We start from the raw sequence: 13,545 nt of genomic DNA, 5'->3' as shown, positions 1-13,545 counted from the left end.
TTTAGATTTCGCGAAATATTTTCTTAGTGCGCCTCTATATTACGAAACGGAAGAGCATATTTGCATAATATGTGTTTATATGTCTTATAGTTTAGGCTGTTCTTTGATAAAATCAGTCACTAATTAACTTGAATATTATTATGTACGTTTTAAGCATTTAAACATAATATTAGTTAGTATCAAAATACAAACGTACATTTTGCTATTTAATGTCAGGATTGCTTTAAAATGAATGACTACAAAATATGCATTTTTAAAAAGTATTTTACTACTGAACGGATTAAAAAAAAATTTTTATTTTGTAAGTGGCAACATTAAAACTCTTAATAAAGTAACAATTCTGTAACATATCTACTGCTTGTATTTCATAAGATTTCCACCGACCAATTTAGGGGATAACAAATTTATTTTTATGAAAATTTGTAAACAAATACAATACATAAGGAAAAAACCCCGTTGAGTTTATTTTGCCGTTTCTTAGAAAGTCAAGGTTTTTTATCTGAACCGGTGGTAGTTTCTAATTTGGCGATCAATATGTAAGTGTGATGCTGCTTTATTCAAAAAAGAATTTTGACCCGAAGAAAAAATGATGATATTGTGAATCTACGGTTATTTTGTTTATAGATTGTTGTTCTAGAAAGATCTTGTTCTTATTTCCATAGCAATATGCCACCATATTAGGTTTCTGGAACCCGTAAAGCTAGTCATTTTTACAATCCAATACGTTTAGCCGCAACATTTTTTTTTAATTTAACGTTCTAAACCTTTGTAACTGGTCTAGCTATTTCAAGTCTTAAGCTCGTTTATTCATTTATTTTTGTTATTACCGATGAATAAAATCAAGTGTTTCAAGCTTTAAAATCTGCTCTTTGTATATGTTGCCTCTTTGTATATTCATTTATGGGCAGACAGGTGTGATGCATGAGTTAGGATTCATAGAAATAAAATAGTAGATTTTCCTGTATAATAAATGGGTGATAAAAAATGAACACTTAGATGTTTCCAGTAGCTTTGAGACAAATAACAATAAACTATATTTAAGTTACTATGAAAAAAGACTCAAAAATAAAAGAAGATAGTGTCTTGAAATTGCTTCAACATAATACGGCTCGAAATAGTATTTACGAGAAAAGTAGTGGTTTTAAAATATTGTATCATTACCAAAACAAAAACTGTTTTAAAGGAAACATAAATATAAGTTCCGCGAGGAATAGAAAAAATAATATGTAATAATACAGGTTAAGTGTGGCGGTTTTACTTTAGCAATTAGCCTGGTGCCGCGGGAATACTAGGTAACATACGCTAAACGCTAAAGTAATAATTTCGTTACAGATGTAATATATTTATGAAAAAGAAACTTTGACAATTGTCCCACTGTTGTTCTTAAAACATGTTAAACCTGTCTGAAATGAGGAGTGTGCTAATTCCTTTCATTAGTCTGTTATCTCAATTATAGTGAACGGAGTAATAATTTGTGATTCGATTTAATTGTTATTTTAGTTGATGGCCATACGGAGAAAAATGTATACTAAGAATCTTGTATGTATTGAATTTGATAAATTAAAATAGATCACATATATTGAATAATTATTGGTAAATTATTATTAGTAAAAATAATTACTTATAATGGTTATTACGACGACATAATATCATTATGTTAATTGACGAATACTGTTATTATTGATTAAAATCATAAAATCTTATTGAGCTTATTGTCCGAGTGTCATAAATCGATTTTGAAATCAATGTATATGAAAATATATGATTCGCGTTTACTTCCCATCGCGGCACGTGTTACTAATTGTGGGCCCGCATTCATTGATTGACTAGACATTACTGAGACACGGCACTAGTATAGCTTAAAAATTTTTTCACTAGTCATAATAAGTTACATTACATATAATAATTACTAATATTCGGGCCAGTCATATTTATTTACGTCTAATTTTTTAATTTTTAATAGTCTGTTAGAAAAGGCAAGTGTTAAAAAAACAGCCTTTGTCTTTATTATTTATTTGATTTATTTTATTATATTTATAAGGTGTGAGATTTTATCGTACTTTACACACTTTAAAACCAAACACTTTTGTCAGCTTAAAAATTAAGTTAAATAAAAAAAAGCAGTTTTGCCGCCAAAAAAATCCTTTTAAATTTTTTTAGTTAGATTTAAACTATTGGATTGTTTTTTAAAAAAAACATTGTAATTATAATTTTTACATAATATATAATATAATATAAAATAGATATTTTTTATTTAATAATAAACTGCAACAAAAATACAGATAAAAAAAGTTATAAGTAAAAAAGGTTGTGCATTTTTTGCACCTATATAATGACATGTTTGGTATTCGTAGTAAAAAGTGTATTATTGACAGCCGACCAGGTGGTCTGAAGCGATTCACAAGCGCAGCTTGTTTCCATATATGAATATTGATTTCTTGGCTGATAATTAAATTAGGTATAAAATAATTCATCGATATAATTACTTACTTTTTATTTAATAAAAAATATATATATATATATAATGAAGGATGTAATAATTTATCTGTGCCTAATTTGAACTAAAAAAATGGGCATTATTTGATTTTAAATAATTATTACTTTTTTTAATTCTTTTTGTCAGTTAATGTGTGAAAACCCCCATAGAAACATAGAATTCTGACTGTGGTTTGATCGTAAAATTTTGCAGCTTTTACTATTAGAGAAACAATTGCACGTTAAAGGGTATGTTATTTTGGTTTTTAATTTATTTGCAGGTACAATCTTTATTTTTTGTGTTGTTGGAAAATAATATTCGTTATTTAAATTTATTTTAAAAAAATAATTATGTGTTACATGTATCCTATGATATATATGATTAATTTATTATTACTTTGGAAATTGTTATCCGTGTATTTCTTATTACTTTTGTTATAACTCCAAAACAAATCGTCCAAATTGCAAAATGTAATCAGCGATTTTATTTTTAAATAGAAATCGCTTCAGATTAATATGTTATTCGATAACGACGATGACCTTATATCTATAGCTATTTTTGACACCTACAAATATTACATACATATAAGGTGGGTATCTGAAATAATCTTGGTAGCGTTCCACGTTCCCATTCCTTCCCCGGGCTTCCCACTCCGACTTTTTTTTATCCGTGTAAAGTCAGTATTTCTCTAAATGTCGTACTCGTGTCGTATAAACATTAAAACCATACAACAACAACCGAAAACAATGCGATATGTGAGTAAAAGTCACAGTGCTTACGCTATCTGGAAAAGGCTTTTCCTAATTACTTGGGGTGTTTTGTTTGGTGCTATCAGCGTGTAACGAGCCGCAAATGGGTCTACGGTGATCGCGCGATCATGCGGGCCGCCCTCCGCCCCCGTCGCGTCAAAGGCCTTTGTGCTGACGCGACTCGGGTTATAGTTATGAGCACAGAACGAAGCGGAAGCGGAAATGATAGATCGAAACTTGTATAAATAATTTCATATACGCCTTTTGAAGATTTTCTGAGACTCTCTTTTAGAAAATTTGGAGATTATTCCACTATGATGCTTCAATGTGGTAGATATTCACATGACAGATTTTCATAAGGTTCAGGTTTCCTCGCGATGTTTTCTTACAACACCGAGCACGAGATGAATTATGAACAATTCAGCTCATGAAATTCGACTTTTAAGTTTAATATTCGAAGTTTAAGATTCACGTGCTCTAATCATCAGGCCATCCCGATTTGGCATTAAAAAAAACTATGTCTCCAGCAAAGGTCCCATCGACTAATAAACATAGGATATTTAAATTCCACTTATTATTATGATTATTTTTTTCATATTTGAGTTGGTGGTTTTAATAATATCATATTTGGTTTCAAAAAGATTAAAATTACAACGCCATTTTCTCCTGGCTATGAACGCAGCCTTAACAGATAAGCTCGCAATACCCAGCAACGGAATCTCATGTCTATCCTTGTTAATTAGTTTATCTCATACGAGCAGTGCAATTAGCCCATAGAATCTGGTACAAGGATTATTTGGAGGTGCGCGGTCAAAGCTCTTTGTGTCTTTTTACAAATAATTAACTCTTGAAAGATACTGAATTTTCTTTTATGTGTTTTAAGTAAAAAAAAGCCGAGATGGTCTAGTGGTAAGAACGCGTGAATCTTAACCGATGATCGTGGGTTCAAACCCGGGCAAGCACCACTGAATTTTCATGTGCTTAATTTGTGTTTATAATTCATCTCGTGCTTAACGGTGAAGGAAAACATCGTGAGGAAACCTGCATGTGTCTAATTTCATTGAAATTCTGCCACATGTGTATTCTACCAACCCGCATTGGAGCAGCGTGGTGGAATAAGCTCCAAACCTTCTCCTCAAAAGGGAGAGGAGGCCTTAGCCCAGCAGTGGGACATTAACAGGCTGTTACTGTGTTTTAAGTATTTACCCGTTTCGTGAATTTATGCTTTGTTTTTGTTTATTTCGATAATTCGGTACTTATAGTACGGCTTAGATTTTTTATTGCTTTAACCTTGAAGTCACTGTAGAAAACTTTATTTAAATAATAATAATAATAATTACCTTATAAATTCATTGATTTATATTCGGGCAATTTGTTCGATGTATGTAGTTAGCGTATGTATCGATCTTACAGTAAACATTTGCATTCGAAGCGTTATAGGTATAGCGTATACGTATAGCTGTTTGTGAAAATGATGTTAAATATTTATATACTTAATTATTTAATGAATATAGCATTCTTTACATTAACTTAAAAGATGTGAGACAGTGCGGAAAAAACGATTCGAAATTTATGAAAAACATCTGGCTCTTTAATTTTGAACTCAATTATCAAACAATAATATAAATATATTATGTTATTAGATAATTGTAAGGACCGCTAAAAGTCACTTACTAGTCACCCGTGAAATATTGACAACCGACTTATAGTCATATATTTGATGTGTGTATTCTTGAAATGTTATATAATACCCGTCAACAAATATTGCATATTGACTATTGAAAAGAGACAATCGACTAATTTCGGCTTTGTCGCTCTTTACAAAGGTCGCTGTGCAGTATGTATTGATGGGGATTATATTCCGGTATGGTCTAGTGGCTGGGATACCTGGCTCTTACCTCAAGGCTCGGGTTCGATTCCCGGTACCGGAATATTTCCCGCCCGGTGACGCTGTAGAGGCCATTAGGGCCAACAGCAACTAGACAGTTCGAAAAAAAAGGGGCTAATTATAGTCAATGTCGCGTACCACTTTCTGATATTACACGACCGTTTTCTTCGGTACGTTTCGAGTATGTGCTTACAGAATAGCCCTAAAGTTCTAAATTTATTATAACAACATTCCTTATAATTTTACTGTGACATATATATTCAATCATTTATATACTTCGATTAAAATTTTACAATTATACAAAACAACAATAATTATAAATAACAATACAATAAAATATGATATTTAGTGATAACCAAACGTATGTATGTTAAAGGGGTTACGAGCTATTTAACTCATTTAAATATCTGCCATCACTGAAGAGGACAATGCGTTTTAACAATTATGTTAATGATACGAATGCAATATGGTCTGTGAATTGCATTATTATCTGAGATCGACACGCGATGTTTAATTTAAAGTGCTCTATGATTATTTTTATATGCTATTAAATTTACTTTATAGGAATATTTAACTAAGTGAGCTACGAAGACAAATGTGACATACATAATTGTAAATCTTATTTATATATTTTTTAAAACTTAGTTTGAATATATCGAATTTCATTTAAATTACTGTTGTCTTTATTCGCGATTGAAGTGAATTGAAAACGTGTTTTGTTTGCACTCTTGAGGAGAGACGCGGATGACCACAACAAGACCTTGACAGTTCAAGAAGCCTCTCGCCTAGTCGAAGGGTCCTTGCTCCTGATTTATAGCCTCCGAAAACCACAGGGATTCAATGTTCCTTTGTTGCAACACACTTTTATTGAATAATAAAATTTCTCCACGAAATGGAACGACTTTATAGGTCATAATTTCTTTTCACTTTAAAATCCTTAACATTAACTATTAGGAATATTGAATAATAATTTTATTGGTAGGTAGTATTGATAATTATATTTTCTTAATATTGTACACTAGCTGGTGCCCGCGATTTCGTCCGCGTGAAGCTCAGTTTTATTGTTTTTTATTCTGGTACTCTTTTTTACCGCCTGCTCTCGTTTTTATGATAAATGTATTCAATGTACAGACACAGTTTTATTGCTTTGTTTTATGTATGATTTACGGTGTAAAATTTTGTTTTTTTTTAAAGATAATTTTTTTAGTTGTGCTTAACTCTATATTATTGTTATTTTTACTAAATACGACTATACCAATATCGAGTCGTATTTACAAATGACGATTATTTTTTATGTATTTTCGTTCAGAAACAATTTTTCTGATTTTTCTACGAATAGCTACATTCTTCCTTCTCTAATTCTAATTAGCTGTCTATTTACAAAAGTGAAGAAGTTATTTTTAATATCAACAATGTAAATAGCGTGACGACAATAGCACAAAACTAAAACGCATTCGTGCCACAGATAACATCGTTCGGTAAAACGAATACACTGAGATAATGAGTCGATGAATAATAATGAGGTTTGTAAGTGTGAATCATCAAATATATTTAAATTGTTATCAATTAAAAGCAATATAATAGCGATTTGAGTCGGGTAGGTCCAGCCATATGGCGCAGTGGCGCACGGGTGCATGTAGAGCCATGAAAAGGGCTTGAGATATCGCGTCGTCGTATGTTTTTTATATACCTGATGATATATTAAGTATTCTAATATTATAATATAATTTATATATAGTATTTTATATTTAAAAAAAATATCCAATTCATTTATTACATTTTTTTCATGCTATATTACTTAATAACAGTTAAGGCTGAAAAATATAATGTCAATACGTTTTTGTTATTGTTTCAATATCATTTTGCTCCTTACTTATTATAACTTTATTTGTGTAAGCCAGTCTGGGTAGATTATCAGATATTCTACAGACAAACAGCAATACTTACTATTTTTGTGTTCCGATTTGAAGGGTAAGTGAGCCGGTATAACTACAGACACAAATAACATAACATCTTAGTTCCTCAGGTTGGTGGTGTATTGGCAATGTAAAAATAGTATTATTTCTTACAGTGTCAATATCTAGCTAATATTTATGGGCGAAGTTTGACCACATAATATTAGGTGGCTCATATGCCCGTCTTATCATCCGCCTATTTCATAATATATTTATTTATAATAGATAAATATCAGTATTATATAAATATACATGTAATAGGAAATTTAAGTATTATTTTGGCCTACAATACTCGAACCATTCGTAAAATTAACATTAACTTACATTGCCACTATTGTAGCCAGTATCGCACTCTTACATCGTCCATTTTACTACTAAGTTCTTATATTATTATATATTGCATTTCGAATTTGATGTTCATAATGCTTTAGAGTATTTTTCTATAGTCCTAAAAATACATTTGTAAAAAAGCGTAAACTATTTCAAATGTATGTTTTCATTTGCTACTTTTAAATTTAGGAACCACACTGGTTCATGTAAATTTGTCGGACTCAATTGAAGTTAATAGGTATGTTCGGAGGGTGAGGATGGCCAGCTGACGCGAGGTGTGAGGGAATGTGGCCCTCCCTTGAAACTCGTCGACGGCTTAGAATTGATGATCAAATAAAATTTAAGCTGATTGTTTACATATACCACAAAAATTTTGTATATTTTAATTGATAATTTTACTAATATTATTGAAATTTGATATTTTTTCTAATATTATTTACTAATATCTAATTAATGTCTTATCGCCATTGGCCTTGTGATTTATTCATAAATGATATATTGGTTAATAATAACGATAATATCATATTTAAATAAGAAAAATAAATAGCGTTAAGTTTGAATTAAGTGAGCTACGCGGTGACCGCAGTGGTAGCAAGTTTAGCTCGCATTGTCTATGGAAGACGAGTGGCAGTGACAGCTGTATTGATAACAATCGTGTCGGGGACACGTGGAACAGTTTGTAGCACGCGCCGTGAACCGATTGCGGATGGCTACCTATTCGGGTACCCTATGCAGTTTTTGTTTCACTGGACTGTGGCCATTCGGGTTAGTATTTTTTGCGTGTATTTCAAATGAATTTGAAATATTGCTTTGATTTAAATAATGATAATGTATCAAATTAGCTTTTTTTATTCGTAAATTAAAACTCGTTTTTATTTTATTTATTCTGATAATATCAAAATTTTATTTCAGGTATTTATAGTCTCAGGTACTATTTATTTAGTTGGTAGCCCAATTACATAAAAGAGAATTCAATTGTGTATGTAAGTATATAGTTATTTTTTTTTTAAATTAAGTTTCTAAATGTATTTTGGTATAAGACAATTAATTAATTAGATATTCTCAGGTAACAAACAATCACAATAACTATGCAATGCGTGTGGTCGAAAATAGACTTTTTTTTTGTTATATCTATGGATTTTACGAACAATATCTTTCCCTGGAATAGTGCCTCTCCACTTCTTATAATTTAGTATATACTAATAAAGTGTAAGACAAACTTTGTTAATAGATACATTTTGTTTAGCCTCGTCTCTATTTTTCAAGTATTTTTTAAGTTTAGACTATACTCATATATTCAATTTGTACTATTTATTCTCGTTTTTAAATGTTTTAATATAACAAATGGTTATATGCAAAACCCAAATGTTTCTCCTTTATGTAATTGTGAAACATAACAGAGATCCAAAATTAGGTATATAATGCAATTTGATCAAATATTTTTAAACTCAGAAATCTACGGAACTCTACAAGATTTCTAAAATTAAGGAGTCTATGTGCTTTCATTCGAACGCATCCGAATTATTAAGTTTAAGAACGTTCTAGATTGATTTTAATACGTTTTAGGCAGCTGCAATTACACCTGCTTACATTGCCTAGATATCTAATGCAGTTCACGCAGAATCTTGTTAAATGATTTCATAGTCTAATAAAATACTTTAAAATACGTTATTTCGATTTTACGACCCTTAATACAACAAATTGAATATAAAATGTCCTTAAGAACATACTTCAACTATTAAATAAGATCTATAAACTTTATTGTATAATTTATATCCGCTTCACTTAAAATATTACAAATATTTAGGTACCATATATACAATCGCTAAACATCACTACTTATATTGTTGTATGCCGGTTGGAAGGATGAGTGAGCAAGTGTAAATACACGCACAAGGGACATCACGTCTTGGTTCCCGAGGTTGATGGCACAGTGGCGATTTTTTTCGGCACCACCATTATTATATTAGGGCGGTGGTGACTTATCGTCAGATGGCCCATTCACACTTCTGCCTACTTATATAATAAAAAAATAAACAGCAAAATATGTTTTTAATACGATTAAAAGTAAAAAAATTCTTCGCCACAGATTAAATGTAGGGATTAAATATGAATATTAAATCTAACTTGTAAGGGCTGGCGCCAATACGCACACCTGTCCGTTCAATCCCATACACACATTTGTTTGCCACTTAGATAAAATAAGATAACGCGACACTTAACCAGAACTTGTGTCGTTTTTATAAAGCTTGTGATGATTAAAGATAAGTACTAATGTTGTTTCCGTTTTATGCATTAAACTGTTAATCAAACTTTTTGCACGTGTTTATTTTTAACGATCGATATCAGAATTATCATAGTGAGGTGTAATCGATATTATCTTAATATTACAAAGAGGTTAGTTTCATTTGCTTTTTTATATTAAGGCAAAAACTAATTCTTATATTACTTTTGAAGTGGCACTTTATAGTTTGAATTATTTTAGATTTTGTCTAGAATGTTGATGACCAAATGGACCCCCTGGATGTAATAATCACCTTCACTTTAAGACTAACAATAACACAATAATTTCCATAAATCTACCAACCATGGGTTCTACGAAGTTCTTTCTCTTTTAACTGTAATTAACATTGATTTAAACCGGTTCAAGCCGGAACTCTGTAATACAAAGTATTTATATGGTGGTATAATTATTGATTATTTAATGTATAAAGTGCCAAGATGGCCGAGTGGTTAGAATACGTAAAAGCTTAGCTTCGGCTTTCGCGGTCTTTGGACCGCGAGTTCAAACCAAGGCAACCACCACTTTTTATGTTTATAATTTATTTCGTGATCGACGGTGAAGAAAACTTATTGAGGAAGTTTGCATGTGTACAATGCCACTAAATTCTGCCATATGTGTGTCCACGAACCCGCAACGGAGCATCGCGGTGGAATAAGCTCCAAACCTTCTCCTTGAAGCGAAAGGAGCCTAAGCCCAGTGGTACATTCATAGGTTATGTTATTTTACGTTTATTTTACTTAACACCCTGAAACTATAGAGATAATAAAATATAATAATTTGACTATATTAACTAACTAAATGTCTACACTAGAAATATCGATCTGTATATTATAATCAATGTCCATAAAATAGCTGTATAATTTGATGTTATGTGAAAATTCAAAATAATTTTTAACAATCTGATAGTATTTGCATAATTCCTAAATATGCTTCATTTTAAATCTATTAACATTATATGTTATGATGGGGTTATTCATACTCGTATATAAAAAATAACCAATTCAAAGTAAACAAAGGGATTTTTCATCTTTTGTACATTTTTTATCATAGAGAATTAAAAAAGTTTAATTGTCTCTATCTCTCATTTCCATGAGAACGTTTATATTAATTATCCCTTAAATGATCAGCGCGTCCGTCGCTCACACTGTTATACTAAACAAAAGGGTTGGACTTTCGAGTACTATTGTTTTTCAGCTATAAATCTAATGGATTGCGTAATTATGACTTTTAATATGTGACAGTCGCTTTGTAACATGTAAATTTATCCGGGAGCATATTGCGGGGTGAAGTGGGGTGGGAAAGAATCACTAGTTCTAATATTGGGGCGCAACGGGACGCCACTTCACTGCCATGTTTTGTTCTGGGGTAAGTTATGAACACTAAAAATTTAATATTTGTTTTAAGTACTAGGAATATTTTCAAGCGATTATTGTTTATGTCGGCTTATGAAGTGTTGTTTATTTTATTTTTAACTAATATAAATAAAAGGACAAAGTTTTAAAACAGCAGTCAACCTAACGATCTATTCTTGTCAATTAAAAAAAAGATTGAACAAAAAACGGTACGATAGAATATATGCTTTTCATAGGTAAAAACTACTTTTATAGTATGGTAGCTACCGTCAGTCATTAGATTAATGATATATTTATATAACCTACAACTCTTCGGATGGTTCGGCGAATCCAATGATAGTTATTTCTTCGAAATCGTAAATGTAGTTAACGTAGGCCTGACTTAACGTTAACGTAGACTGATGTCACACAATATACAAAATAATGACTTGCTTTATTCAAATAATCCTCGTTCCTCTTTACTTACGTAAAATTATTCGGTCTTATCTATAAGAGTTTTTTTAGCGGGTGATTAGCTAAACAACGCTGTCATTTTCTTTCGAATGTTAAGTCAAAAATGAAAGAAAAAGAAAAGATATCAGAATGTTAACAAAATTGCGGCTAAGCAACGTTTATAAGGTAAGGACGATAATTTTAACATCTTTTTTTATCCATTTGAAAAGACAAACTTTTAATGATTAGGTTTGTATGTACCATTAGGTACGACATTGCTTAACTAATTCATTAAAACTAACTAATTCATTAATTAACTAATTAATTAAAAAATCATCGATAAAATAAAGTCATTTATGCTTAATCGATATACGGTTTACATAATTTTTTGATACTTAATAATTTAAATGCATTTTTTTTAAATAATAAAATTCAATTCTTATTGTCTAATTTCGAAAAGTTTTTTCATGTAAAAAGCTAAAAGTTAGAGGTTAGAGGATCTAAATTAGTGTATGAATAAGTTTTATAATTTATTAGACAACTATATTTGAAACTGTTTTTATGAATGTTGTATGTACAGTAACAGCCTGTTAATGTCCCACTGCTGGGCTAAGGCCTCCTCTCCCTTTTGAGGAGAAGGTTTGGAGCTTATTCCACCACGCTGCTCCAATGCGGGTTGGTAGAATACACATGTGACAGAATTTCAATGAAATTAGACACATGCAGGTTTCCTCACGATGTTTTCCTTCACCGTTAAGCACGAGATGAATTATAAACACAAATTAAGCACATGAAAATTCAGTGGTGCTTGCCCGGGTTTGAACCCACGATCATCGGTTAAGATTCACGCGTTCTTACCACTGGGCCATCTCGGCTTGTATGTACTTAAATATAATTTAAAGAATTATTAGGTAATAAGTGAATCTTTATTTGTTGTCACACTTCTTACCTATTAATTTTATCAGCAGAAAATGGCTAAATACAATTTTTTAATAACAACATTTTTACGAATTTGAGTAAGAATAAAAATTGAAAACAGTAAGTTTTGTTTTGTTGTCCATCTAGTAAGCAAATAAATGCTGAAGAGCATTCGATTCCTTAGATAAGTAAAAAGAAACTACAATATCTAAAGACCGATCGCTTACAGAAGAAACAATGAAAATAATTGAAAGAACGGAAGTATGTGCCCCTACACTAGTCTGACCACTCGAGTGGTGAACTGTAGAGGCATTTGTCGCAATCGTAGCCTTATTGCAATTGTTGTATTGTTTAGCACAAAGCCGTAAGTAGCCACTCGATGTGAGAAACTGTTGCGAATATACAGAATTCGCGTGTGGGAATGTGGGTCTAAATGCATAATAAGCAAGAGAAGTAAAGAATTTTTTCATTGTAATATTAAGGGTCATTTAAATAAATAGTAATTGTAATTAATACTTTAGTTTTTTTACAGGTATGTAAAAATAAAATGACTTAGATCTTTTAATTTATTTAACGAAGACCGTTTTTATGTCTTATTTATTTTTGAAATCGGCATTATTAATCCTTGAAATATGCTTATGATACAAATAATATTTGCGAATTAGACAAGCATTACTCATTGCCATTAGTATTATTATTTATACTATCTTGAAGTTAGTATTCACTTCAGACTAATACATTTGTTAATTATGTTAAATGCATATATATTTATTTGGCTACTTAAGTTACTATATAACATAAGTTAATATAACACTATTTTGATAATAATTCTAGATTATTAAGAAATATAATTTATATTTGTAAAAATAATCTTTTGTCATACATATAATATAAATACATAAAGTTATTCTAAATATCGAATTTTAATAGTACCCTAATCTGAATTCAATAACAAAGTATTAAAATAACGTTTGAGTAATCAATTGGGCGAGAACGTATCGTCCATCGAGATAGCGCTATGGTGGTCCATTGTAGGCCGACGCCCTGTGGTTCGCGACGCACTCGCTTTCCATTCATACAATGTGACGAATGTTTTATTCCTATTTTTATAATTGCTGCATTTACTTCCGCTTAGATGACCACTTCAAAAGCCAGAGTTTG

Source organism: Nymphalis io, chromosome 3 (assembly GCF_905147045.1).
Source record: "Nymphalis io chromosome 3, ilAglIoxx1.1, whole genome shotgun sequence".
NCBI lineage: Eukaryota > Metazoa > Arthropoda > Insecta > Lepidoptera > Nymphalidae > Nymphalis > Nymphalis io.
Note: the sequence above shows the minus strand (reverse complement) of the source record.